The sequence below is a fragment of the Xyrauchen texanus genome, chromosome 38, assembly GCF_025860055.1.
Source record: "Xyrauchen texanus isolate HMW12.3.18 chromosome 38, RBS_HiC_50CHRs, whole genome shotgun sequence".
Classification (NCBI taxonomy): domain Eukaryota; kingdom Metazoa; phylum Chordata; class Actinopteri; order Cypriniformes; family Catostomidae; genus Xyrauchen; species Xyrauchen texanus.
This window is the reverse complement of record NC_068313.1, coordinates 35,337,348-35,342,347: the sequence shown is the minus strand read 5'-3', so window position 1 is coordinate 35,342,347 and position 5,000 is coordinate 35,337,348.

Genomic DNA, 5,000 nt, shown 5'->3' with positions numbered 1-5,000 from the left:
GTCTGTGTGCTTATTGCTGTGGATGCAGCTGTGTTGCTCATTTCAGACCTAGAGGCAAATATTTCCTTACCTTGCCAATTAAACTCTGAGAGAGAGAGAGAGAGTGAGAGAGTGAGAGAGTGAGGTGAGAGAGTGTGAGAGAGAGGAGAGAGAGTGAGAGAGTGAGAGTGAGGAGAGAGTGTGAGAGAGTGAGAGAGAGTGAGAGAGAGAGAGAGAGAGAGAGAGAGTGAGAGAGTGAGAGTGAGAGTGAGAGAGAGTGAGAGAGAGAGAGGAGAGAGAGAGAGAGAGTGAGAGAGAGTGTGAGAGAGAGAGAGAGTGGAGAGTGAGAGAGAGGTGTGAGAGAGAGAGAGAGAGAGAGAGAGGTGAGAGTGAGAGAGGTGTGAGAGAGGTGTGAGAGAGAGAGAGAGGTGAGGAGAGTGAGAGGTGAGAGTGAGAGAGTGTGAGAGAGAGAGAGTGAGAGAGTGAGAGTGAGAGAGAGTGTGAGAGAGAGAGTGAGAGTGAGAGTGAGAGAGCAAGAGAAAAAGAACAAAATATGTATTAATACAAATTACCAAATTAATTAACCATATAATAATCATTAAAATTAATGATTATTATATTATATGAATATAATAATCATATATATTACTCTAAGATTTATGCATTTAAATTTAACATTTAAATTCCATTGCATTGAATTGAGTAACTTTAATATAAATAATTATATTATTTTATTTTGGTAAACATTTCACAATTAAATTTAAAATATGCTAAAAAAATTATTTATAAATCATTATAAAAATGCATTGCAATTCATTATAAAATAAAAAAATTAACCCTGACCCTAATTTATTCACAAATAAATGTATTTATTTAAGTATTTATTTTTAATTTTCGATTACTAAAATTATAATATAATAATCATATATATTACACTAAGATTTATGCATTTAAATTTAACATTTAAATTCCATTGCATTGAATTGAGTAACTTTAATATAAATAATTATATTATTTTATTTTGGTAAACATTTCACAATTAAATTTGATGGAATTTTATTATGAAATTCATTAAAAATATGATAAAAAAATGATTTAAAAAACATTATAAAATGAATAAAATGCATTGCAATTCATTAAAATATAGTGCTCTTTTTCCCCAATACATGTATGGTTTAATAAATGTTTAAACAATAACTATTAAATTAAAATCTGTATATCTACATGTTAATCATAAAGCCCTAAAATCAGGTTTAAATCTGACACACACTTTGAGAGATTTGAGTGAGTGTATCATAAAGGCAGCATTTTATTTTGAATATGGACATTTTTCCTCTCGACAAGCCCCTGCGCGTGACGTCAGCGGGCCCCCTGTTGCGTCACCTCCATGATTACGCATCAATGCGATTCAGCGTCTTCCCTCTCGCGCCCACGCCAAAAACAAAGAGCTGAATAACGGGCATTAGCTCATCACGATGCACACCGGCTGGATTTACGGCTATTCCCGCTCAGCTCGTGTGTTTTGACCTGAGGATGTGCCGGTGTAGCGCGTGGAGGTGTTTTGTGTGCGCCGCGCGGATGCGGGACCGGAGCGCGTGAAATGAGGATGATGATGATGTTGATTTCAATGAAGGTGTCTCAGTGAACGGTCAGATCGCGGGACTGTGACGGGGGTATTTTTGCGATGAGGATTGCGCGGCTGCTCCGGCAGAAAGGAGCGCACATGCTGCGGTGTCTGTGCGCGCGCAGAACCGAGCCGAGCCGCACCGACACCGGTGAGATACTGCAGGACACACGCTCACACACACACACACACACACACACACATGCACTCGCGTCCGCGCGCACACTCACACACACACGCGCGCGCGCACACACAGTGCTCCCTCAGTGTGTCATTTTTGTATGTATATTTTGAAGAGAAATGTGTATATTTCGGCAAACAAAAAAGTTTCACAGACATTATGGTGAGTTTGAGGAACAAGCAAATCTCTGTCAGATCAAATAAAATGATGTTCCTATATGACGTCACTGCAATTGTGCACGTGAACGGTTCACACAGAGAGTCAAATGTTCTCAAGCACGTGCTTCAGCACCTCGGACAGCACGAAGCAACTTCTTTCTCTTTTTCTTTGTTTCTCTTTCTGGCGTTGTTTGTTTGTTTCTGGCTTTGTTTGTTTGTTTGTTTCTTTTTCTTTCTGGCTTTGTTTGTTTGTTTCACTCTTTCTTTTAGGCGTTTGTTTCTTTCTTTCTGGCTTTGTTTGTTTGTTTCACTCTTTCTTTTAGGCGTTTGTTTCTTTCTTTCTGGCTTTGTTTGTTTGTTTCTGGCTTTGTTTGTTTGTTTGTTTGTTTCTGGCTTTGTTTGTTTCACTCTTTTTTCTTTGTTTCTCTTTCTGACTTTGTTTGTTTGTTTCTTTGTTTGTTTCTATCTCTTTCTGGCTTTGTTTGTTTGTTTCACTCTTTCTTTTAGGCGTTTGTTTGTTTCTGGCTTTGTTTGTTTGTTTGTTTGTTTGTTTCTCTTTCTGGCTTTGTTTGTTTCTCTTTCTGGCTTTGTTTGTTTGTTTGTTTGTTTGTTTCTCTTTCTGGCTTTGTTTGTTTGTTTCTTTCTGACTTTGTTTCTCTTCCTGGCTTTGTTTGTTTGTTTCTCTTTCTGGCTTTGTTTGTTTGTTTATTTCTGGCTTTGTTTGTTTATTTGTTTCTCTTCTTCACTTTGTTTGTTTCACTCTTTCTTTTAGGCATTTGTTTCTTTCTGACTTTGTTTGTTTCTCTTTCTGGCTTTGTTTGTTTGTTTCTTTCTGACTTTTGTTTGTTTGTTTCTCTTTCTGGCTTTGTTTGTTTGTTTATTTCTGGCTTTGTTTGTTTATTTGTTTCTCTTCTTCACTTTGTTTGTTTCTCTTTCTGGCTTTGTTTGTTTCTTTCTTTATTTCTCTTTCTGGCTTTGTTTGTTTGTTTGTTTCTCTTTCTGGCTTTGTTTGTTTGTTTCTTTCTGACTTTGTTTCTCTTCCTGGCTTTGTTTGTTTGTTTGTTTGTTTCTCTTTCTGGCTTTGTTTGTTTGTTTATTTCTGGCTTTGTTTGTTTATTTGTTTCTCTTCTTCACTTTGTTTGTTTGTTTCTTTCTCTTTCTGACTTTGTTTGTTTCTTTGTTTCTCTTTCTGGCTTTGTTTGTTTGTTTCTCGTTCTGGCTTTGTTTGTTTGTTTCTTTCTTTATTTCTCTTTCTGTTTTTGTTTGTTTGTTTGTTTCTCGTTCTGGCTTTGTTTGTTTCTTTGTTTGTTTGTTTCTCTTTCTGGCTTTGTATGTTTGTTTGTTTGTTTGTTTCGTTCTTTGTTTCTCGTTTTGGCTTTGTTTGTTTTTTTAATTATTTATTTATTTGTTTGTCTTTCTGGTTTTGTTTGCTTATTTCTCTTTCTGGTTTTGTTTGTTTGTTTCTTTCAGGCTTTGTTTGTTTATTTGTTTCACTCTTTCTTTCTTTCTCTTTCTGGATTTGTTTTTTTCTTTCTTTGTCTTTGGCATTTCTTTCTTTTCTTTCTCTAATAAAAACTAATAAAATATAATTAGTAAAATGTATATTTTAATATTTTACCAAGTTAAAAGGTCCCCTGTAAAGTCATCAGAATTAGCTGGCAGATCATTTCTTGCATATGTGAGCAAAAGGGTCATTATAACTGAAATACTGTTTTTATATGTTTATCAGAATCAACCACCCTCAGGGAGGAACTTGAACACTGATTTGTGCCTCATAAATAAAACAGAGTTACATTTAATATTTATAAAGCTCTTCAAGGCACACACAATTAAAACGAGCGCTGATATTTTGTGTGAAATTTAGAATCAATCATTGAGACGAGATCCGTGTCTCTGTTGCCATGGAAACAGTGTCACAGCTGTGAATGGGTTAATTGTGCAACAGCAGCGGTATATGTGTGTGCGTGTGTGTGTGTGTGTGTGTGTGTGTGTGTGTGTGTGTGTGTTTGTGAGTGTAGTTGTTTAGGTGTAGACTAGAGATTGTCAGTAATGTTCTGGCAGAAATTATTCATGAATCGGGTTATTTATAGCACCTTGACCTTGATTTTCAGGCCATCGTAGTTTAAACGCTGTGAATGCGATAAAACGGTCATGTCAAACGTTATACAATGGGGTTCAGAAGTCATCTATGGTGCATTTTTATAATTTAATACACTTTTATCATTACAAATTGTATTATATGCTTTCTTTGTTTATATAAATGATCAATGTGATTAATTTAATTTCATTAGTGACCTAGAAATAGTGCACAAACTTAAATATGTATTATTCATTATGTGTCATACATTTCTTTGGTTTACATTTATTTATTTTTTAATCTTAAAACGTTCTCTTTATTTCCAGGTCTACATTAGATTTTGAATCCCTGCTTTTTAATGCAGTCTGCTCATTGAACCCCGCAGACAATGCACAGACATGCATCCAATAAACCTGCATTGTCCAATCACGTTTCCCATATTGATGTGTTAGGTAGAGGTGGTTCCCAATACTTTGTATTACCATGGCAACAACTCTTTCCTCAAAGTGGTTGTGTCACTGCAGGGGTTCCATTGCATTGCCGTGACATCAGCCTTGTGATGTTACCATAGCAACCCATGCAGTGCAGTTGAGTGCTGCTGCTGCTCTTTTATTTGACATTGCAATTTTTGTAAACGTTGCATTTTTCTGACATTAAGATGCAGGATTTCTCATATATTCTCAGTTCTGTGTCATAGAGGAGTGTGTCGAATGCATAACAACTTTTTATTTGAACAATTCATATTTTGAACGTTCATTAAGCACATATTTAATGCACAAGGGGGAAACAAACATAAACAACCCCGTAGGGGAATATCTTCTCAGAGCTGGACTGGGATAGACTATTGGGGAATCAGGGAAGGAGTAAACAGACCGACTGGCAGACTAAAATAGGGAGAGAACTCAACAGGTTAACAAGACGGGGCAGGTGTGACTAATAAACTAATAATGGGCAAACAAGGAGGCGAGGTACGACTTAAGA